At 44.2% G+C, this 24,453-nt stretch overlaps 2 protein-coding genes and 5 non-coding genes across 7 annotated transcripts in view; 4 read left to right on the forward strand and 3 right to left on the reverse strand.

Moving 5' to 3' along the window:
• The window catches only part of LOC133452331 (gastrula zinc finger protein XlCGF49.1-like), a 44,680-nt gene extending 36,445 nt beyond the window's left edge, over window positions 1-8,235 (reverse strand). The window contains exon 1 of the mRNA XM_061731578.1: window positions 8,136-8,235. The gene's annotated coding sequence lies outside the window, so the exon portion shown is untranslated. The remainder of the gene's footprint in view (window positions 1-8,135) is intronic.
• The window catches only part of LOC133452321 (NLR family CARD domain-containing protein 3-like), a 674,416-nt gene that overhangs the window by 208,430 nt on the left and 441,533 nt on the right, over window positions 1-24,453 (forward strand). The window lies entirely within an intron of this gene.
• Window positions 11,949-12,021, reverse strand: trnar-ucg (transfer RNA arginine (anticodon UCG)). The gene has a single exon. It is a non-coding gene; the product is annotated as a tRNA-Arg (tRNA).
• Window positions 15,414-15,485, forward strand: trnad-guc (transfer RNA aspartic acid (anticodon GUC)). The gene has a single exon. It is a non-coding gene; the product is annotated as a tRNA-Asp (tRNA).
• trnav-cac (transfer RNA valine (anticodon CAC)) lies at window positions 16,372-16,444 on the forward strand. The gene has a single exon. It is a non-coding gene; the product is annotated as a tRNA-Val (tRNA).
• On the forward strand, window positions 16,889-16,960 carry trnad-guc (transfer RNA aspartic acid (anticodon GUC)). The gene has a single exon. It is a non-coding gene; the product is annotated as a tRNA-Asp (tRNA).
• On the reverse strand, window positions 20,466-20,554 carry trnay-gua (transfer RNA tyrosine (anticodon GUA)). The gene is given in 2 exon segments: window positions 20,466-20,501; window positions 20,518-20,554. It is a non-coding gene; the product is annotated as a tRNA-Tyr (tRNA).

Below are 24,453 nucleotides of genomic sequence, written 5' to 3' on the forward strand. Positions count from 1 at the left end.
ATCTTTGGCCAGGCCAAAGCATCCCATCTCCTCTCTCTCCCCCCGGGCTGGGGGGAGGCAGGAGGCCCGCACTGGACCGGGCCCTGCGGGTCCGGCCGTTGAAGCCGCGGTCCCCCGGGAGGCTCCGATTTCTCACTAAACTCTGTTCCTCTTTAAGTTCACAGATCCAAGCTTCCGACGCCCACGCGCTCCCGGCAACCAGATCGGGACACAGCTGCGATTGAGTTCTCTGACTGAACCCCCCTCCCCGCTCCGAGCCCCTGTCTGCGAACCGGCGCAGGGATCGGGGACGGACGGCCGGCGTCTCGCCCGGCGTGAGCTCTCCCGGGGCCCGGACGGCCGCGCGTCGGCGACCGGCGCAGAGAGGGAAGCACGGCAGGAGAAGACCGGTCCCCCCCGCCGCGCCTAGGAATGCGTGTGAGCCTCCGTTTGGTCCGGAACCACGGCCCGGCACGAGGCGGCCCCGCCGCTGTCTAATCCGTTTCAGGGGAAGGGACGGGACGCGATAGCCTGACTGCGAAACCCCAGCAGGACCGCGAACCCAGTCACAAACCCGCAGGCACCCGATTCCGGATCCCAGAGGAGACGTGAGCCCGCGTAGCAGTGATCAGTAGGATTTAAGAGTGTTCAGAACTGTGTGTGAGATTGTGAGACCTGGGTTATCAGTAACTTAAGAGTGTTACAGAGCTAAATCTGTGTTCAGAGCTGAGATTACACCACCATCATTATAAGGACTGTTTTCATTAATTTGTAGTCACTACTTTCTGCTAGTCATTCATGTTTTAAGGCGCTGTTTTCTGCAGTTGATCACGGTTTAACACCGGGATCACCATCCGTTCTAATTGCACGTGGCCAAGAGGGCGCGTCCATCTTTAAAAGACCACAGGAGCCCCGTTTGAACTGTAGATGTTCTGTATCTTCGTTATTATTGCTTGATTTCTTTTCTTTTTCATTCCATGCATTTAACGTTTATGTTTCATTTTATTGATTGTTGTTTTTCTAGTTAATTAATTGTTTTATGGATACTTAAGCCATTTCTGCCATCAGGTTTATTTGGGTGTTGCGTTTATCATCTTTTGACACCCGTATGTAAATAAATTCTGATTGATTTCTTTATGAGTGGTTGTGTTATTTCATGCAAGATTTGGTCACAAATTGATTTGTTTAAGCAGAGCCTAGTGTTCGGACATCACGCCTTCACTGTTATTCTGTAAGATTTGCTGTTCTGCAGGATAATTCAAATCATAATGAGACTGATTTTCTGCTGTTAGTTATCGAATCCCACCGGAAGTAAGGCCCCGGCGGTGGTGCCCCTACGAGAATTATCATTTTTGATAATACAATTTGATAAATAGTCAACTTTATTAATTATTAATAATTCTTTAATAGAATTATCATTAGCCTTGATAACTGGACAGCCAAGCTACCTATGAGTTGCACAACATTACTTTGCACATTATTATCTTTAGTTACCTTGTACCTTAGGGCCTTATTTTTAATAAATACATGAAATGGTTTACCTGTGTGGTCTCCCTACTTGTTGTGATCTACCGTGAGCCAGGTGGTCATAACAAATGGGGCGCTCGTCCGGGAAGTTGGTAAGGTTGTCAGTACCTTACTAATGCCTGGATAGTTTGGTAGTACTTGTGTAGGAGACTCACAGTGTTTGGTTAGTTTGTTTGATTGCTCAATAAGTGGTTTGGTTTGCCTTAGTAAATTTTGATTTGCTTGGCTTGCAGCAGGGGAGGACTGTGGCCACTTTCCTCCTTTTGAGTGGTGACCTGGTTATCGGTTATGATCCTCAGCTGGATGGTGAGTAGACAGGGTTACTGTTGTCGCCCACCTTTTGTCTGAAGCGTGTGGTTTAGATACCATGAGCTACGTGAACCCCCGTGGTAGGAGGAGAAGCGCTTAACGCTTGTTTGTTTTTTTTGTTTGTTGTTTTTGGTGTGCTGTAAGCCGGGGCGCTATTCAGCAGTGCCATTAGGGTACTGTTGGTAGTTAAGCTGCTATGAGCGCACTGAAGACTAGGTTGTGGTTAGTCAGGGATTTTTTTTGAGTTAGACGCGGGGCAGCTCTTTCGCTTCATTCTCTCGCTAAGTAAAGCTACTCGCCGTCCCATGTTGGGGTATTATAGTTGATAACAGGGTCTTTTGTCTATACTTATGATAGTGATGGCCTGGTAAATGGTTTGAATTTGGTTTGAATTTGGTTTGAATTTGGTTTGACATTGTGGCCTTGGTTGCCTATTGATTACTGGTTATCAGTTACTGGTTGCGCGTTTGTAGTCATAAGACTTGTGGTGAAATGGATCCTGTGAGGGAATTTTTGGGAGCCCCATCAATTAAGTTGTTACAGCAGTTAAAGGTTGAGGAGTTGTGGCGAATTATTGAGCATTATGAACTGAGTCTTGATGTTGTGCCTGGTCGGTCGAAGAAGCCGGAAGTGGTGGCAGCCATACAGAGAGAGTTGATGACCCAGGGCATATTGGAAGGCCATGAAAAGTCTCCGCCCATGGTGCCTCTTGGAGGTGCGGTGGGGGGAATCAGTATGAGTACAGGCTTATCATTCGCAGAGCAAAAGGAGCTGTTAGCGATGCAGATACGGCTACAGGAGCTTCAGGTGAGAGAGCGCCAGGCACATCTGGAGCTGGAGAGAGTGCGCCAGCCGGGACCCGCTGCGGGTGACGGGTCTGACGGTAGGCGTAGGGACACTTTAGGAGACATGGTTCGACTCTTACCAAAGTTTAATGAAAGAGATCCTGATGTATTCTTTTCATTATTTGAAAGTCTGGCCGATGAGAGAAATTGGTCCGATGCTGATCGCACAGCACTGATTCAGAGTGTACTGCCACTTAAAGCTCAAGAGGCCTATTTAGCACTTGACCCTGCAGATAGGAAGTCGTATGATAAAGTAAAGGCTGCTATATTTTTGTCTTATGAACTGTGTGCTGAAGCATACCGGTTGCGGTTCAGGAACTGGAGGAAAGTTGAGAAGCAGACTTATGTGGAGGTAACAAGGGAGCTGGTAAGTCACTTTAAACGTTGGCGTGAGGCAGCAGGAGTTAAGACTCTGGATGACCTGTGTGAGGTTTTGCTGCTAGAACAGTTTAAGAATATCACTCCTGAACGTATTGTAAATCATCTGAATGAGCGTAAACCTAAAACAGCCCTTGAGGCCGCTAAGTGGGCAGATGAGTTTGTGTTGACTTATAAAGGTCAAGCTAGTGATTTCCGTGGCCATGGTGGAGGAGGCTATGGCTACAGAACTGAGCAGAGCGGTGGCCTCCAGCCTCCTTACCGTGCTAGGTTCCCCAGTGGGAGTTCTGGATTCTCAGCTCATCGTACAAAGCATGAACATGCTAGTCCAACTAAGGTGGGTTCAGATTCTGCATGCAACTATTGTTTGGGAAAGGGGCATTGGAAGAAAGATTGCCCTGTGCTTAAAGGTAAAAGATATAGTGGTAAGGGGTTATCTACTGTTCGACCTCAAGCCATGTCAGTATATGTCAGTGGGGGACAGGGGGGTGTGGGCCCGGATGAAGAGGCGTATAAGGTAAAACCGTCTATGATGGCGACTGCTCTACCAAATCCTTCTGTGAGCAGCAACCGTCCAAGCGTCTCACAGGGCCCTGACTTCCTACATCCAAATAAGGTACCTCCTGATTACAGTCACTTTATCACAACAGGTTTTGTTTCATTGGCGGGTAATTCACAGAAAGTACCTGTGAAGATACTGCGTGACACGGGGGGGTCAGTATCTTTCATTCTTGACTCAGTGTTAAAATTTTCTGAGGGGTCAAGCCTGGGGAGAAGTGTGTTAATCCGAGACATGGGGATGCATACTTGGCCAGTTCCCTTGCACAAGATCGAACTTGACTCTGAATTGGTAAAGGGGGAAGTGGCAGTCGCCCTTAGATCATCCCTGCCAGTGGAGGGTGTATCAGTCATCCTAGGAAATGATCTGGCTGGAGGGAGGGTGTGGGAGGGGGTTCCACCACCACCTCCCATAGTGACGTCTGGGCCGACAGTTTTATCTGGTCCAGACAGTAGTGAGAAAGAGTTTCCAGAAGTTTTCACTGCTTGTGCGGTGACTTGCTCCATGGGGGGAGCAGGGCCTGACGACGGAGTTAGAGAGCCATCTAAACAGAGTACTGTTCAACTAACTGATCTGCCTCTTTCCCTGTCTAAAAGTGAGCTGGTCGTCGCCCAGCAGGAAGACCCTGAACTGAAGTCTTTGTTCGGTGAGGTCAAGTCCACAGAAGAGATGGAGAGTTTGGCACATGGGTACTTTGTACTGGATGAAGTGCTGGTTCGTAAGTGGCTTCCTTATGATGACTGTTCTGTAGGTGATCCAGTGTTCCAGATAGTCATTCCTACAAAGTTCAGGGACGTGGTTTTGGAGACAGCCCATGGTGATGTAGCAGGACATATGGGGGTTAGGAAGACCTGTGATAGGTTGCTACGGTATTTCTTCTGGCCGGGGTTGAGGAAGGAGGTTACACGGTTTATTAAGACTTGCCATACCTGCCAGATAACTGGTAAGCCTAACCAGATCATTAAACCTGCACCTCTTTATCCTATTCCCGCAGAGAGCGAGCCATTCCAGCATCTCATCATCGACTGCGTGGGGCCGCTCCCTCCATCTAAGTCAGGGTGCATCTACCTGTTGACGGTAATGTGTCAGACCACTCGTTACCCAGCGGTGTATCCGCTACGCTCCATCACCACACGGTGCATTGTGAAAGCTTTGACCCAATTCATATCTATCTTTGGTATTCCCAGGGTCATACAGAGCGACCAGGGGTCCAATTTCACATCACAGATGTTTGCCCAAGTTCTACGCCAGTTAAGAGTAAAGCACAATAAAGCTAGCGCTTACCATGCTCAGAGCCAGGGGGCTCTTGAAAGATTCCATCAAACTCTTAAATCGCTGCTGCGTGCTTATTGTACTGAGCTTAAAGGGGATTGGGAGGAGGGGCTACCCTGGCTTATGCTATCCGCTAGAGAAGTGGTGCAGGAGAGTACGGGATTTAGCCCCAGCGAGTTGGTGTTTGGACATAAAGTGAGGGGTCCCCTGGCGGTTTTGCAGGATGGCCTAAAGCCTGCAGCGCCACCTGTAAAGCTTATTGATTACGTGAATGGTTTTCACCGTAGGTTACATCTGGCGGTTAAGTTGGCAGGAGAGCATCTGACCGCCGTCCAGACCAAGATGAAGCGATACTATGACCGCCGAGCAGAGCCTCGAGTTTTCTGTCCTGGAGACCAAGTGCTGGCGTTGCTGCCTATCCCCGCTTCCCCATTCCAGGCCAGGTTCACTGGACCGTACCCAGTGGTTCGGCAGGTCTCTGAGCAGAACTATCTGATAAGTACTCCTGACCGGAAAAAGTCAACTCAATTGTGTCATGTAAACTTGCTAAAGGCTTACTACGCTCGTGTGTCTAACTCCGGAGCAGGTACAGAACAGGAGGTCAAGCCCGCTATGTTAGTTACCACAGCTCACGAGCTGTCTTCAGCGGTTTCAGTAGCGGTAGAGGAGGAAAAGGAGAAGGAGGATGTGAGTGGGTTTGCAGATGGGGTGCTGCGTCCTCGGCTCAAAAACTCTGAGATGCTAGCTGACCTGGGTGGTCTAGTTGGTCATTTGCCAGAGAACCAAGGCAGGGAGTTGTCAGAGCTCTTAGCTGCTTTCCCCTCCCTGTTTTCTGATACTCCTTCTTGTACCCATTTAGTGCAGCACGATATCAATGTGGGAGAGGCGGAGCCAATTCGCCAGAGGTTCTACCGGATCCCACTGGAGAAGCGCCGCCGCCTGGATGCTGAGGTTCAGTATATGATTGACAATGGGTTGGCGGTGCCTTCAAACTCCAGCTGGGCCTCTCCATGTGTACTGGTAGGAAAACCAGACAAGACTGACAGATTTTGCACAGATTACCGAAGAGTAAATGCTGTGACCAAACCTGACTCCTTTCCCTTACCTAGGATGGAGGATTGTGTGGATGCAGTGGGATCTGCCAGATATGTGAGTAAATTTGATCTGCTAAAGGGCTACTGGCAGGTCCCACTGACTCCCCGTGCCCAAGAGATCTCTGCGTTCATCACACCATCCGGCCTTTACTCCTACAAGGTTATGAGTTTTGGGTTACGGAATGCGCCCGCCACTTTTCAGCGCTTGATGAACGGGGTAGTAGCAGGGCTGGAGGGCGTAGCCGTATACCTAGATGATGTCGTAGTTTACAGCGATACTTGGGAGCAGCACATGGATCGTGTACATGCGCTTTTGGTACGACTCCAGGAGGCCAACCTCACGATTAACTTAGCCAAGTGTGAATTTGCAAGGGCTACAGTAACCTACCTGGGGAAAGTAGTGGGCCAGGGTCAGGTGAAACCAGTGAGGGCCAAGGTCCAAGCCATCGATCGGTTCCCACCTCCTGTTTCCAAGACTGAGCTTAGACGCTTCTTAGGAATGGTCGGCTATTATAGAAGTTTCTGTCCAAACTTCTCCACGGTGGTTGCCCCACTGACCGGCCTACTGCAGAAGAAGGTTAGGTTTGAGTGGTCTTCTGCCAGCCAGCAGGCTTTTGACCAGGTGAAGATGCTGTTGAGTACAGCTCCTGTCCTGGCAGCGCCTAGACTAGATCAGCCATTCAGGTTACAAGTAGATGCTAGTCAGGTTGGGGCTGGGGGTGTCCTTTTGCAGACTGATGGTGGAGGGGTGGATCGGCCAGTCAGTTATTTTTCAAGGAAGTTTAACCGCCACCAGCTAAACTACTCGACGATAGAGAAGGAAGCGTTAGCGCTGGTGTGGGCTCTGCAGCATTTTGATGTGTATGTGGGTGGGGGAGTCCATCCAGTAGTCGTGTATTCAGACCACAATCCCCTAACCTTCCTTCACTCTTTGCAGAGTCCGAGCCAGCGGCTGATGAGGTGGACGCTTTTTCTACAGCCTTACAACCTGAGCATCCGGCACATACGTGGTGTGGACAACGTAATAGCAGATGCGTTGTCACGTGCGCCCGAGGGGTTGGAGTGAGCCGGTTCCTCCCCTTTCAGTTGCTCTTCACAATATCCCATCTAACCTTGTCTTTCCTCCTTAAAGATGCTCTCCCGGTACCAGGAGTTGCGGGTGGCTGGGCAGTGGTGGGTGGAGGTGTGTAGGGGTGAACCAGCAGGGTGGAGTCCGACCCCCAATTGACCATGAGTTCTATGTGTACATAGTCAAACTAGTTACCACCAGTACTGGTAAATGGTAATAGTGGGTCATGTTTTTTGTTGGTGTAGGCAGTACTGAAAGCCTTATTTACAGAGGCCATGGTGTGGGGCCTCTGTTTTAAGGGGGGGGGGTGTTATGTATCTCTGTATTGGGAATAGCTGTCCTCCTCCTGTGTGGTGGGGGAGGCGCTGTTTCCTTGGTGCTTTCCTCATTTTTGCCTTTCAGGTCAGGTCCAATCCAGGTGCACAGGATTGGGTCTGATTGCCTGGGAGGGTATTTAAGGAGAGGGTTCCAGGGCCGCCAGTCTCTCTCCCTCCCTGCCTGTGACAGGGAGTCAGCCAACCAACGGCCAACCATTTTTCCCTTAGTTGTTTCTTGTTACTTTGCACATTATTATCTTTAGTTACCTTGTACCTTAGGGCCTTATTTTTAATAAATACATGAAATGGTTTACCTGTGTGGTCTCCCTACTTGTTGTGATCTACCGTGAGCCAGGTGGTCATAACAGTATTTAAATAGCCTTTTACATGAGTGCACTTTTATGGAGCGGCTGCTTAATTTCATTATATTATTATAACGACAATAAAGGCTTTCTATTCTATTCTATGTTTTAATGTCTAGGTTGACATTTGTGTGGGTTTAATGTGAGGATGTGAAAATGCATCAGTAACATCAGCAGCAGCAACAAACCTCTAAACATCAAGTAGGAACTTATTTAGTTTACTTTTTACAGTTAAGATTGAATTGCTCTCCCATTTAAAATATATAACTGGATCTTATTTGATCCCAGGGCGACATGATGTTAATGAGCAAACGCTCTTCATGCGACGTCTCTACGATTCTGGTTTGGTTCGTCAGCAGGAAACAGACGGACCGAGAACGAGCGGGTTCTGGTTCTGGTTCTGGTTCTGGACCCGAACACTGACCTGCAGACCAACAGCTTTAGTCCTGCTGGATGAGGAGTCCTGGTTCTGGTTCTGGTTCTGGTTCTGGTTCTGGTTCTGGTCCATCTCCTGGTTCTGGTTCTGGTCCATCTCCTGGTTCTGGTTCTGGGGTCCGTTTCACAAAGCAGGTTCAACAAACTCTGAGTCTAATCCTGAACTCTTAGTTGATCTACTCTGAGATCGGAAACTCTGAGTTTTCGGTTCCAGAACAGCGGATTTGAGGTAATTTACTCAACTCTAAGTAGTTTCACCTGGAGTTAAGCTCGTGCGTGAGGGAAATAAAAAGCCATCATCAGTAGAGCGCTGATACAAGGATTCACCATGGCAACCGGCGACAACAAAAGAGCGACATACTTTTTCTTTTTTTTCTTTTTAACTTTATTTATCTTTTCAATTTACAAAATCCCTTTTGAGGAAACGTTAGTTTGCATCTGAAGATCCACATACTTCACGCCATGTCCTTTTTCCCCCGAATGGAATTAGAGATTTTAATGCGCGCATCTGGCGAATTTTAACATGTTTTTCGAAAAAAGAGTAACACCGCAGTAGAATAATATAAAATTAATTTAACAGATCTCCACATCATTCACCTGCAATCCTGTGGAACTCCTTGATGGCTTGGACAGGTTTATGATAATAGGCTTGCCACCCGTCCCTTGAAATACGGAATTGTTCCGTAATTGGGAATTAAAAGTTGCGTTCCGTATTGAACCAATACAGACACATATTATGCCAGGGGTCTCCAACCCTGTTCCTGGAGAGCACCTATCCACAGAGCCGGATTAACGCAAAGGCAAACTAGGCACGTGCCTAGGGCCCGATTGACAGGGGGGGCCCAGACAGAGGGACAAAAAAAGGGGCCAAGGGGCCTCGCGCTATGGGCCGTTTTTTTTTTCCCCAATTTTTATTTATTTTTTTCCTTTTTTTTCCTTTTTTCCCTTATAAATATCAACAGACACGTTCCATTACAGACCTAAATATGTACTAGTCTGTGCATATCAATAAATATATGTGCAATGATGACGCGTGTCTGTTGTTCAATACAACTGATCTGACCAAGCGCAGACACAAGCTGCTCTGATCCAGACGGTGGAGCTGGAACAAACTGTCACACAATGTCGAGAGAACGAGACAGATTCAGGAAATTTCCATCAGGGGATGAAAAAAGAAAAAAACGAAAGAAAATGAAAGAGTTTAATGCCTCTCTGAAAGGCACGTTTGATAAATTTGTTACAAAAAACACCGATCCGCCTGGGTCTCAAGCAGCCGTGGGGCCCCGCGTCGAGGCAAGCCCAGATGATGATGAGGCAGGGGAAGGTATCCAGTATTTAGCTAATTGGAGAGTTAAAATTGCGCATATAGACACCCGATCCGACCCGAAAAACCCCAAAATTTTGCGAGGGCCCCCCTGGCCATTTCACACAGGGCCTCGCAAATCTCCCAAACGGCTCTGCATACACATACATACACATACATACACATACATACACATACATACACATACACATACACATACACATACAGACATACATACTACAGCACACTTTGTCTTACTGAAAATTTTATTGGTCTTTGTAGATTTGACTTCTTATTTAACTATTCAATTTAATCAACACATTTAATTAAGATTTTCTGCAAAATGCTCACAATCGATAAGATAAGGATAATTTAATAGCATTTAATAGAGTGTTGTAATAACGTATAAATAATAAAAATCTAAAAATAGTCTGATAGACTGTTTAATATACAACACATGACTTATTTTGGAATACAAAGAACCAACTTGACTATGACTATGCTATGTAAAATGTGAATTAAGTTTTATTAGTAACTTTGGTAAGTTTAAGATTTAATAAATAACATCGATGGAGGGGGGCCCAAAAATCACAGTCTGCCTAGTGTAGTCCATTTATTTAATCCGGCTCTGCCTATCCAGCATGTTTTAGATCTTTCCCTGCTTCAGCACACCATGATACAAGGAGCTGTGTCAACAACAGAACTGTCCGGACCTTGATGACAAGTTAATGACGACCATTGATTAGAATCAGGTGTGTTCATGCAGGGAGACACCTAAAACATGCTGGATAGGTGGATCCAGGACCGGAGTTGGAGACCCCTGTATTATGCTCTTATTTATTCATGTAATAATATACAGGTGGAGGTCGTAAAATTTGAATATATTGCAAAACTTCATTCGTAGTAAATTCAACTTAAGGTGAAACAAATATTATTTCCCACTACATGCAAAGTGAGATATTTCAAGCCTTTATTTGTTATAATTTTAATGATTATGGCTCACAGTTTATGAAAACCCCAAATAAAAAAATCTCAAAAAATTAAAATATATTATGAAATCATTAAACAATTCAATCATCAAAATTATAACAAATAAAGGATTAACATATATTGCTTTGCGTGTAATGAGACTATGTATAATGTACATGTATTACGCGGTCTGATAACCATCTCCCGACGAATATTTTATTCTCTGCGCATTAATTCTGCACCTTCATCAATTGTGTCTTCATCAAAAGGACATGCCGTGTTCGTGACAATGGACTTCTAATATATATACTGACTCTGTTTTTAATGACAGACGGCAGAACTTTGCCAAAACTCGCCTGCTGACTGAATGAATGAGGAAATCAAATGTGCGTGCGGCTCTGAAAGAGACGGAGACGCAGAGAAACTCCAGGTTTCACGATATAAACCTGGTCCCGACCAGGTTAGGTTCAGAGAGTCTGTTACTACGGTAACTGACCAGGTTAGGTTCAGAGCGTCTGTTACTACGGTAACTGACCAGGTTAGATTCAGAGAGTCTGTTACTACGGTAACTGACCGAGAGCTTAAGTTACCTCTCTTTGTGAAACGGGCTAGAGTTACTCCTCTTTCTCTGGTTTGAGTTACCTCCCTTTGTGAAACGGAAAACTCAGAGTTTCCCTCATTTCAGGGTTAACAGACTCAGAGTTTTCACTAAACCTGCTTTGTGAAATGGACCCCAGGACCATTTACAGGATAAACGAAATGCAGACTGAGTAATAATAATAACAGAAGTAAAATAACATGATAAAATAGTAAAGTAACCATAATACACACTGCCCTTTACAGCAGATCCAGTTATATATTCTGCAACCTCGTTCAAACTGAGACAGCAGTAATAATAACATTACAAATAAAATGAAATAAAACAAAACTGAAACCATTTGCGTCGCCGCGTACCGTAGGGTCTGCGTCAATTTAACACAGAACCATAAATCAGCCTGTAGGCTACGCCGTAGGCTCTGCGTCGATTTAACCGGCCCAAACTCGGTCATTTTACAATATAAAGTTGGAAAAACACCACGGTTTCTGTGGTCATGTTCCACCTGGTTTAACTAGTTATTGGAAAATATTGTATATGTCCTTACTTACCGAAGGCGAGACGGGGAAACCCCTACAAAAAGTGAAGCCATAAAATTTGGAACAAATTCGGGCTCTGATTGGTCGACTCAAGCTTGATTCTCGAAATTGGAACAACCCGGGCCTGTGATTGGCTGGTGGAAACTGGAACAAGAAATGGAATAATTGGAACAGAGAAGAAGGATCTCAGGGAGGCGCGAGGATGACACGCACAATCGTGGAGCGTTCCCAATTTTTCCTTTCATCCTGAATGTTTTAGATGCCACCCTTTTTTAAATGATGAAATATTGTGTGTATTATTGAACTCCGTACCCTCCGTGAGGGTAGCTAAACCAAAGTGACCTGTAAAGAATGAATGCTAGCTAGGAGACCAGGTCTAACTATCTGAAGGCTCTATAACCACAGAGGGACTTGAACCCTCAATCTTCTGATCCGAAGTCAGACGCCTTGTCCATTAGGCCATGTGGTCCACGAGTTGCTCCTCTGAGGTGACCGAGAGGTTAGGGTGAAGTATGAATCTTCCACCGAAAGCCAACGTTATCCACAACGTTGCAAATGTTTCCAAACGTAGTGGGGTGTTTTGAACACACACAGGGGCCTGTACTACGAAGCGGGATTTGGGGTTAGCGAGGTAACTTCAGGTTTAACCCTGGGTTTTCAGGACTACGACGGTGGTTCACTTCTTAGCGGGGTACATCGCCATGGTAACTTATGCTGAACCGCTAACCTGCTCCGGAGCAGGTTATGTTCCAGATACAGATCACCGGGTATAAAAGCACCGCCCACTGACCAATCAGCTCTCTTGGAAAATGGCATGCCCTTTCGAAGAGACCCCAGTGGAGCTTGGTGCGCGGATCGTGAGAGGATCCCTCCGAAGAGAACGCGTATTCAGGGACCCTCCTAATGTCAATGCTATTTCATTGTGCTTTTGTATACCGATATCATCCTAAAACAGAGAGTGATAGAAACACTAAAGCCTTGTACTTGTTGTTCTTCTAAGATATGAAAGTGAGCCTACTTACCGCTTTGAATGATGTTTTTATATTTATTTTTTATTTGCTCCCATGTGCGTTTCACTCCGCTGGGGTTGCAGCTGAAGGAATGAGGCTACAATTGTCATACACGCCATACGAATACATCTAAGCAACACATGCATTTAACAGAATAGACAACTGTAATTATAGTCAGATCTACTTATGCCCTAATGATGGGGCAGTGATGTTTATATCCCTATGAACTTACGCATTTATACAGTCAGCGATCTTTTGCCAGCTGTCTTTCCTGCATTTTGCAGCTGCAACTGTGTTGCTTTTTGCCTGTATTATATGCCTATACTCATCATATTTCCGTAAAATTATTGTTTGCTCTTCGCTACTGAAATAAGCGGCTCTGACAGCGGACTTCTCCATGCTTGCGATTGGTCATGTGCTGAAAACACCGCCCCTTTTATGTGCACGCGCTCATATCCAGATTGGAGAAACCTGGGTTGATATACCGAGTTGATAACCACCGTCGTGTGACCGCTTAGTGTGATTGCAATTGTCCCGCTTAGTGAATCTGGATAAGGAAAAGATATCCTGGGTATGTTGAACTTGCTTCGTAGTACAGGCCCCAGGACGCTCAGTCAGGCTCCCTTCAGCTCCTCCCTCTGCTGCCCAGGTGCAGCATATCAGCTTCATCTGGACCAGTTGAACAATTTGTAGGCAATGCACCCACACTCAATGTAAATAATCTTTAAACTTTATGGTGAATGAAAACTGCTGATCAGCTCTGTTTTATAAAGCACATTTTTACATGAATAAAATAAGAATAACAAGAAAATAACACAACAAATGTTGAAGCACAACAGCCATGAAGACCATTTCTACAAGTGTTTGAACCAGCAATTTTAAATGTCTCATACCTGTTTAGATGTTTTTGTATAAGATTAAGGAAGAAGAACAACATGACTGAAGTAGAATCTTCTGAATCCCAATTCAGTGTCACTGCTTTCTTTTTATTGCTCAAACTAGCCCAGGGTAGATGACACTTTACCTTCAGGTTTTGTTTTATTTTAACCCAGCCGGTAATGTATGTATATAAAATGGTATATATTGAATAATTATTATATTGTTTATGTTAAGATGTGTATAGATGTATGTATGTATGTATATATATATATATATATATATATATATATATATATATATATATATATATATATATATATATATATATATGTATATATGTATATATATATGTTGTAATTTTTTTTGAGAAAGTAAAGCTCGCTGTTTTATTTCTTCTTTTTTTATTTTCAAGCAAAAATTGAAACCTGCAGTATCTTACTGTCAAGAATTGTAGCAGAGTTTTTCACAGGATTTTATTTTTATGCCCGTCGTTTTCAAAGCATGTCTGTTTCCGTAGTGTAGTGGTTATCACGTTCGCCTCAGCTGGACCAGAGCTTTGCGGCAAACCGAGCCGAGACTCGCGGGGCTTCACCTGTATTCCCGTCGCGCTGAGACCGCGGAGAGCCGAGAATCGCGGACCGATATAAAAGTTTAGAAGGAGATGGACACTGACTTCCCAATGACATTGGTACACAGTTATTAAGTTCCTGCAATCAGGAAGTTCTTTGGACGGGGAGACTTCTTGTTTCGTACGATGATACCTACATGATTGAGTCAAGTAAACAAGTGTCATTAAGAAAATAGACTAGCAGTTGCTGTCTGCCTGCCAAAGAAGCTTCTAGATACTGCAGCTGGATCAGAGGAAACTCTGATTGAGGTAGGATTATATACACACAGAAAATGTCATTGAAGAAGTAAAAAGAGCAGTTATTTAGGACAGCATCTAGAGCACCTCTGGGAGAATCGCTTTTTAAGCCCGCCGTCGCCTCGTCCCGGACACAGACTGACAGCACGGCCCTGAAAGCCACTCACCAACCCGGCTCACCGCCCCGCTGCTCAGCAACAAACCTTTGACTCACCGTCCAGAACCGGAGCCACCCAAAGACCCGGCTCACCATGCAAACCCGGGGATCCGCTGTTAAGCTCCTCCCGACCGGCCACCGGAGTGAAAGAGCCAGCCCGTGGAGCTGGAGGACCAGGGCCCTGGTACCCTAAACATCCAGACGCTCTCGGTACCATGGACAGCACTCATGGACAGCACTCTGTCAGGTGCCACCACCACAATGTCAGACCACAATAACAGCAGAAGTGGGTTCCATGGTGTAATGGTTAACATCAGCATGAGTCTTTGAGAGCAGCCAGGAGAAAACCTGCAGTATCCATCTTACTGTCAAGAATTGTAGCAGAGTTTTTTACAGGATTTTATTTTTATGCCCGTCGTTTTCAAAGCATGTCTGTTTCCGTAGTGTAGTGGTTATCACGTTCACCTCACACGGGAAAGGTCCCCTGTTCGAAACTGGGCGGAAACATGTAGGACTTTGCAATAACATTATTTGGACTTGGAAACCGACTCCAGTCCTCTTCTTGGTGCACAGGACAGGACGGCCGACCATCTCTTTCTTGCATTGGGTCTCATGCAGAAATTAATTTTGTTGCAGTTCCACAACTGACCAAAAGCCAGTCATTCTCCATTAACGTACACTAGCTCCACCACCAGACCCCAGCAGCAGAGGTTCCGAGAGGGGGTCCCCGGAGGTGCGGGGAACCCCGACCAGCTGGACAAGAGCCTCGCGGCAAACCGAGCCGAGACTCGCGGGGCTTCACCTGCATTCCCGTCGCACTGAGACCGCGGAGAGCCGAGAATCGCGGACCGATATAAAAGATTAAAAAGAGATGGACACTGACTTTCCAATGACATTGGTACACAGTTATTAAGTTCCTGCAATCAGGAAGTTCTTTGGGCGAAAAGCTGTCCTCGTTAGTATAGTGGACAGTATCTCTGCCTGTCACGCAGAAGACCGGGGTTCGATTCCCCGACGGGGAGACGTCTTGTTTTGTACGATGATACCTACATGATTGAGTAAAGTAAACAATGGTCATTAAGAAAATAGACTAGCACTTGCTGTCTGCCTGCCAAAGAACCTTCTAGATGCTGCAGCTGGATCAGAGGAAACTCTGATTGAGGTAGGATTATATACACACAGAAAATGTCATTGAAGAAGTAAAAAGAGCAGTTATTTAGGACAGCATCTAGAGCATCTCTGGGAGAATCGCTTTTTAAGCCCGCCGTCGCCTCGTCCCGGACACAGACTGACAGCACGGCCCTGAAAGCCACTCACCAACCCGGCTCACCGCCCCGCTGCTCAGCAACTCACCTTTGACTCACCGTCCAGACCCGGAGCCACCCAAAGACCCGGCTCACCGTGCGAACCCGGGGACCCGCTGTTAAGCTCCCCCCCGACCGGCCACCGGAGTGAAAGGGCCAGCCCACAGAAAGCCACTCACCAACCCGGCTCACCGCCCCGCTGCTCAGCAACTCACCTTTGACTCACCGTCCAGACCCAGAGCCACCCAAAGACCCGGCTCACCGTGCGAACCCGGGGACCCGCTGTTAAGCTCCCACCCGACCGGCCACCGGAGTGAAAGAGCCAGCCCGTGGAGCTGGAGGACCAGGGCCCTGGTACCCTAAACACCCAGACGCTCTCGGTACCATGGACAGTACTCATGGACAGCACTCTGTCAGGTGCCACCACCACAATGTCAGACCACAATAACAGCAGAAGTGGGTTCCATGGTGTAATGGTTAACATCAGCATGAGTCTTTGAGATCAGCCAAGAGAAAACCTGCAGTATCCATCTTACTGTCAAGAATTGTAGCAGAGTTTTTTACAGGATTTTATTTTTATGCCCGCCGTTTTCAAAGCATGCAAGTTTCTGTAGTGTAGTGGTTATCACGTTCGCCTCACACGCGAAAGGTCCCCTGTTCGAAACTGGGCGGAAACATGTATGACTTTGCAATAACATTATTTGGACTTGGAAAACCACTCCAGTCCTCTTCTTGGTGCACAGGACAGGAAGGCCGACCATCTCTTTCTGGCATTGGGTCTCATTCAGAAATTAATTTTGTTGCAGTTCCACAACTGACCAAAAGCCAGTCATTCTCCATTAACGTACACTAGCTCCACCACCAGACCCCAGCAGCAGAGGTTCTGAGAGGGGGTCCCCGGAGGTGCGGGGAACCCCGGACCAACTGGACCAGAGCCTCGCGGCAAACCGAGCCGAGACTCGCGGGGCTTCACCTGTATTCCCGTCGCGCTGAGGCCGTGGAGAGCCGAGAATCGCGGACCGATATAAGAGTTTAAAAGGAGATGGACACTGCCTTTCCAATGACATTGGTACACAGTTATTAAGTTCCTGCAATCAGGAAGTTCTTTGGGCGAAAAGCTGTCCTCGTTAGTATAGTGGACAGTATCTCTGCCTGTCACGCAGAAGACCGGGGTTCGATTCCCCGACGGGGAGACGTCTTGTTTTGTACGATGATACCTACATGATTGAGTAAAGTAAACAATGGTCATTAAGAAAATAGACTAGCAGTTGCTGTCTGCCTGCCAAAGAAGCTTCTAGATGCTGCAGCTGGATCAGAGGAAACTCTGATTGAGGTAGGATTATATACACACAGAAAATGTCATTGAAGAAGTAAAAAGAGCAGTTATTTAGGACAGCATCTAGAGCATCTCTGGGAGAATCTCTTTTTAAGCCCGCCGTCGCCTCGTCCCGGACACAGACTGACAGCACGGCCCTGAAAGCCACTCACCAACCCGGCTCACCGCCCCGCTGCTCAGCAACTCACCTTTGACTCACCGTCCAGACCCGGAGCCACCCAAAGACCCGGCTCACCGTGCGAACCCGGGGACCCGCTGTTAAGCTCCCCCCCGACCGGCCACCGGAGTGAAAGAGCCAGCCCGTGGAGCTGGAGGACCAGGGCCCTGGTACCCTAAACACCCAGGCGCTCTCGGTACCATGGACAGCACTCATGGACGGCACTCTGTCAGGTGCCACCACCACAATGTCAGACCACAATAACAGCAGAAGTTGGTTCCATGGTGTAATGGTTAACATCAGCATGAGTCTTTGAGAGCAGCCAGGAGAAAACCTGCAGTATCCATCTTACTGTCAAGAATTGTAGCAGAGTTTTTGTACAGGATTTTATTTTTATGCCCGCCGTTTTCAAAGCATGTCTGTTTCCGTAGTGTAGTGGTTATCACGTTCGCCTCACACGCGAAAGGTCCCCTTTTCGAAACTGGGTGGAAACATGTATGACTTTGCAATAACATTATTTGGACTTGGAAAACCACTCCAGTCCTCTTCTTGGTGCACAGGACAGGAAGGCCGACCATCTCTTTCTGGCATTGGGTCTCATTCAAACAAACAATATAAAGGCTACATGGGGAATAATAAATGGTGTAATAAAACATGATCAAATAAAATCAGCTCTTCCAAATTATTTTGTGAAAGATAACTATGACATTAATGACAAAACTGAAATAGTAAGCGAGTTTAATGATTTTTTTGTAAACATAGGCCCTAGTCTTGCAGCAAACATACCAACAATAAAAGACAATACAGATGAAAACACAATAATGGATAATGTGAATAGCATTTTTCTTGGTAAGGTAGAAAAAGAAGAAATACTGAATATTGTAAAAGGTTGTGCAAGTAAAGGATCTACTGACTGTGCAGATATGGACATGATATTAGTAAAGAATATAATTGAATTGGTTATTGAACCATTTACATATATATGCAATCTATCATTTTCAACGGGGATATTTCCTGATAATATGAAAACAGCAAAAGTAATTCCACTCTATAAAAATGGAGATAAACATGTTTTTTCCAACTACAGACCAGTATCCTTGCTTCCACAATTTTCAAAAATATTAGAGAAATTATTTGTAGTCAGGTTAGATACATTTATAGACAGATACAATATTTTAAACAATGGTCAGTATGGATTTAGAACCAATCACTCCACATCAATGGCACTTATGGAATTAACTGAAGAAATTTGCACTGCAATTGATAAGAGACATTTTTTTGTAAGTATTTTCGTTGACCTCAAAAAAGCCTTTGATACCATAAATCATACCATACTTCTAAAAAAATTGAGCAAATACGGTATCAGAGGGGTGGCACATCAATGGGTCTCAAGCTACTTAGAGAATAGAAAGCAGTATGTGCAGATAAATAATGTCAAATCTGAATCACAATTTATTAAGTGTGGCGTACCTCAGGGGTCGGTCCTTGGGCCACAACGGTTTATTTTGTATATTAATGATTTTGTTTATGTTTCCAAACTGCTCAAATGTATTTTGTTTGCAGACAACACTACTTTATGTTATTCTGGGGAAGATTTAACATATGTGTTGAATGTGGTTAAAAAGGAATTTAAAAAAATAAAAAGATGGTTTGAGGTAAATAAATTATCAGTGAATCTTGAAAAAACAAACTTCATGATATTTAGTAACAGAAAAAGAGAAACAGACACTTCAATTAATATAGATGGTATTGAAATTAATAGAGTAAGAGAAACCAAGTTTTTGGGTGTCATGCTGGATGAGAATTTGAATTGGAAATCACATATCAATTATACAAAGATAAAAATATCAAAAACAATTGCTCTGTTACACAAAGTTAAGGATTTATTGGACAACAAAGCAATGTACATTTTATATAACACTCTGATTGTTCCATATCTGACCTACTGTGTTGAAGTTTGGGGAAATGCCTGTAAAACATTTATTCAATCAATTTTCATTCTGCAAAAAAGAGCCATAAGGATAATTAGTAGAAAACGATATAGAGATCCAACAAATCCATTATTCCTTCAGTTAAATTTGTTGAAATTTCATGAACTAGTAGACCATAGTATTCTGCAAATTATGTTTAAAGCTCATAAAAAAACTTTACCAATCAACATTCAGAAAAGATTTGAAAAAAGAAAAAGCAAGTATAACTTAAAAGGAACAGAGATTTTTATAAAACCAAGATGCAGGACAAAATTGATGGAACGTTGTGTTTCTGTGAAAGGAATCAATTTATGGAACAATCTGAACAGAGAAAACAAAGAATCCAAATCTAACATTACATTCAAAAGAACGATTAAAGCCTGTATGTTAAGGAGATATAACGAAAAATGTTGAGTTTGATTGACATACCCGTAGGCGGTGGTAATTTTATTTAATGTTATTTTAATTTTTTTTTAGTTGTTTTTATTCACTTAGTTTTTTGTTTTTTTTTAATTATTATTAATTTATGTTATTTGTGAAAGGGGCAGATCAGATACGATTCTTCTTCTTTCTGCTCCCTTTTCATTCATAAGTTAGGAACATTTGTATTTGTGTTTGTATTAAATTGTTTTGTTTTTTGAATGAAATAAAGAATAAAATGAAATGAAATGAAATATGTGCTCGGTTTCTGCAGTTATGTCAGTGAACACAGTGTGAGGTTGGAAGAAGAGTTTACGGAGGTGTGCCGCCCCTGTCGTCAGGTAAGGGCATTTGCTTCGAATGAGATATGAGGAAGGAAGAGAATGAATAAAAGAGGTCCCATGAAAGACAAACATAATGCATGAGCCGGGGCAGCTTTGGAAACATTATGGAAGACGGCCTATCCTGCGGCACCTTTGAAGTGTACATTTCCGGGCATACACAGAGACAAATGAAAAAAGCAAGTAAATAATTAAAACAGAAGAAGAAACGTGTACACTACCAAGGTTGTCACTGGGAGAGTATTAAAGATTAGGGTTTTTTGAGCTAGCCAGGAGTTGAACGTAGAATCTTCTGATCCGTACTCAGACGCGTTATCCATTGCGCCACTAGCCCTTTTTGCTTGTAACATGTGGAAACACACGTGGTGTAACAACTCAGATGTCCCAACCAAAGTAGATGGCAGTGGCCAAAGCCATAGCCGAGTACAGTGATGAAATAGAGTCCCGCTCTGGGAAGATGAAAAATAATGGCAGTCCTTCGAGCCGGAGTTGAACCAGCAACCTAAGGATACCTGTTTTACTGGTTCTACAGTCCTCCGCTCTACCAACTGACCTATCGAAGGAGGATGCATGTTGACAGCTCCATGACTTGTGTATTCTTCTACCAAGGCCTGAAACTGGGAAAAGGAAACATTTTAAATGAATTATTGTCTCCCTTATGCGCCGCTTGCCGGGTCCTTACCACTGGCAGAGTCCATTGTCCTTGGCTAAGTGTCCGGGCCGTAGCATCCCCCCTCTCCACCGCAATCAATTGAAGTGTGAATGGTCTGAAAATCTGATCCAAACACCCTAGTGGATTTTGTTGTGTCCGTGGCACCTTTTCTTTCTTTTTCCACAAATTTGAGAAGCACTCTTGCTGCCACAGGGGTGCTGTGACCCGGATTTGAACCGGGGTTGATGGTAACCTGAGCTAAGTTATATTATCACTATTTACTGCAACGTTTTTGTACAACTTGCTGAAATTGTTTAAATTTTGTGGTCATAAATAAATGAATAACCAAATTACTGCCTGACTTGTTTGTGTTGGATCTAAAACTATCTTGCTAGTATTTACATGTATGCATTTCCGTTAACATAGGGAATCTTAATTCAAACACTGTACTCAGATTAAAGAAAAGCAAGTCTTGTTTATTCAACACCAGGTCAACTGAGGATTTGTCTAATATAAAATGAAAACAAAAGAAATTCCATCCATCCATTATCTATACCCGCTTTATCCTTTGCAGGGTCACAGGGGTCTGGTGGAGCCTATCCCAGCTCATTTCAGGTGAGAGGCAGGGGTTACACCCTGGATAGGTCACCAGTCCATCGCAGGGCCACATATAAACACACAAACCATGCACACTCACGCTCACAACAAAATAAATTGAACCTCAAATTATAAATGAAAACATGATGAAAAAAACTACATTTTGTCCTCAATCTTCCCAAAAATGTCAATTAACTTGGTCATCCCTCTTCTTGTCCCTCTCCTGCTCCTTTTCATCCAGCTCCCTCAGCCTCTTTTCTTGTCTTTAGTCTTGAAGAAAGTCCAAAACTTCATTTGTCCTTTTTTTGGTTTTCTTCCCTCCGTTTGTTGGTCGCTCCCTGTTTGTAAAGGAAATAATAGGGCTGTTGAAAAATCATCACGGGACAACAGTTTCTGAATTTAAATCACCAGTGGGACATGTATTTATACTTACAGGTGAACTTCTTTCGTCTCTCAGTCGCACATGGTTCCTCTTCCTCCCCCCCCTGTTTTGTTTACATTCTCCCTGGTAACCTCCTTTTACGTCACAACGCAATGAACTGTGGGTAATTCCCTTTCCAAAAGTCTGCGGAGATGCAGACTTACGGGAAGGGGGCAGTAAGGGCTCAAAATGTCTGCCGGGAGCCCTCGCGCACTTAACCACTTTAGGAATGGGACAGCCCTAAACCCATACATAAGTCGCAGGAGCGCGCACGTAAGTGTGTGAGTCTGTGAGGGCGGAGATTGGAATTCAGCCTATACTATATGAAAAAGTGTAGCTTACAGGTAATGCTACTGAGCATTAGGGGTGTAACAATATATCGTGCCACGAAATTTCGCGATACAAAAACGTCACGATACGTGTCGTGGAGGTGACAACCTGTATCGCGATATTATGTTATTAATATTAATCTATTGTGTTGAATAGAAACGCGCATCCGACCGCGGCCGCGGCTGCGCGGACCAAAATCTTCCTCCGCTCAGGAGAAAGTAGTCCCGTTTTGCGGTCCTGTTTTGAGCTCTGAACCTTTACTGATGTAAGTCTGGTGTAGAGTTAAGCCTTACCTTATTAAATTAAACCTTTTTGGGGTGGTGAGTAGGATAAACACGGAGACAACTTCTGCGTGAGTTTGCGTGTACTTCAATGTCCGCTCAACAGCGTAGGATTTCAGAACATCAACACAGCACCTAGTGCTGTATCACTCCGCCCAATCTAAAACATACTAACAACTGATATACTGACTAGTGTAATTATAGTCCCTGATTTACAGAATATAAAGAATATATTTACAAAATAATGAACCCTGAATTACCAAAATAACCTTCTTAACAAAAATGAATCTCCTCTTACACTTATAAGGTGTGCAGGAATAAATCTTTTTATGATGTAAAATTGTATGTATTTATTTACTTGTATTTATTTATTCAATTTTAGTTAAATTTCTGGAAAAGAAAAAAGTCAAATCATACATGAGAGAAACTATTCAGTTTGTGGCTAAATATTTGTACTTGTATGAAACTGAAGATCATAATGCAAACCTGACATTTACTTTTAGTTCAGTTTGTGGAAAATGGTTGGCCTGGCTTTCTCTTTAAAACTTAAACAGTTATAAAGCATTACAAACTGTAACAATAGGCAAACGCACAGCATTGTTTTGTATTATGTGTCTTTCAAATAAAAGACATTTTTTTCCAGTTATATATTCCTCATTCAAGGTTGTTAAAAAAATACTGCTATAATATCGTATCGTATCGTTATCGTGACCTCAGTATCGTGTATCGTACCGTATCGTGAGATTAGTGTATCGTTACACCCCTACTGAGCATCTTAGGTTATTTCAAGCAAGGACAGCATCATGTCATGCTGGGATAAAAACACCTCATAGTAGCTCTAGGGAACACCTCAAAGCGTGGAGGAAACAAGCACGACGAGGATGGGATTCGAACCCACGCGTGCAGAGCACAATGGATTAGCAGTCCTTCGCCTTAACCACTCGGCCAAAAATGGGGCTAAAAGGACTGCCCGAGGGGGGGAAAGAAAAGAAAAAAGAGGGAGGAGGGGAAAGAGGGAAAAGAAAAGGAGGGAAAAAAAGGAGGAAAATGAACATTATATTTTTCTCTATTCTTATCTTCTCAACATTGTTTACACACACTTCTGCCCCTATTGCAAGGTTTTATCATCACTTTAATTTCCATGTGTCTTGTGGCAACATCCCAACTACCACAGCTTTGAACAGATAACACACCAAAACCTGTGGGAAAGAGTGCTGGGTTTTGTGAATAAAACTTAAAATGATTATGCAAGTAATTCTGGCAGTAGTTCTTACAATCACATTCAATAGATGAATCCTGTTTTTCAGGAGGAAATTAAATAAAAACATGAAGGCTGTTCTTCGCTCAAAATATTTATTAAACTTTATATTAAACTTTGTTAAACTATTTATTAAACGACACAGAGACACACAGACAAACAGAGACTCAAAGACAGGAACATCAATTGGTGTGAACGCTGCACAGAAGCAGCCGGAAGCGTTCACTGCAGGGAGAGACCTCTCTGCTTCCTGCTGTCCAGCAGCAGAACCACTGGACTTCCTGCTGTCCAGCAGCAGAACCACTGGACTTCCTGCTGTCCAGCAGCAGAACCACTGGACTTCCTGCTGTCCAGCAGAACCACTGGACTTCCTGCTGTCCAGCAGCAGAACCACTGGACTTCCTGCTGTCCAGCAGCAGAACCACTGGACTTCCTGCTGTCCAGCAGCAGAACCACTGGACTTCCTGCTGTCCAGCAGAACCACTGGACTTCCTGCTGTCCAGCAGCAGAACCACTGGACTTCCTGCTGTCCAGCAGCAGAACCACTGGGCTTCCTGGGTGCTCTCCATGGTCCTCCTGACGCACGGCCCTTTTTCTTTGCCTTCTGGGTGTATCTAAACAGTGAAAGAAACACCCATATGCCTCATTTGTTCTGTGGAATGTTTGTTCTGTGGAAAAAAAAATATGTATATATATATATATATATATATATATATATATATATATATACATATATACATATATACATATATACATATATACATATATACATACATACATACATACATACATACATACATATATATATATATATATATATATATATATATATGTATATATAAAACAGGATAATATCAAGCTATAGGCTGTACAGACAGAGCCGATGCAACTATGTATGGATGTGTTATGTTATGTTATGTTAT

This window comes from Cololabis saira, chromosome 10 (assembly GCF_033807715.1).
Source record: "Cololabis saira isolate AMF1-May2022 chromosome 10, fColSai1.1, whole genome shotgun sequence".
NCBI lineage: Eukaryota > Metazoa > Chordata > Actinopteri > Beloniformes > Belonidae > Cololabis > Cololabis saira.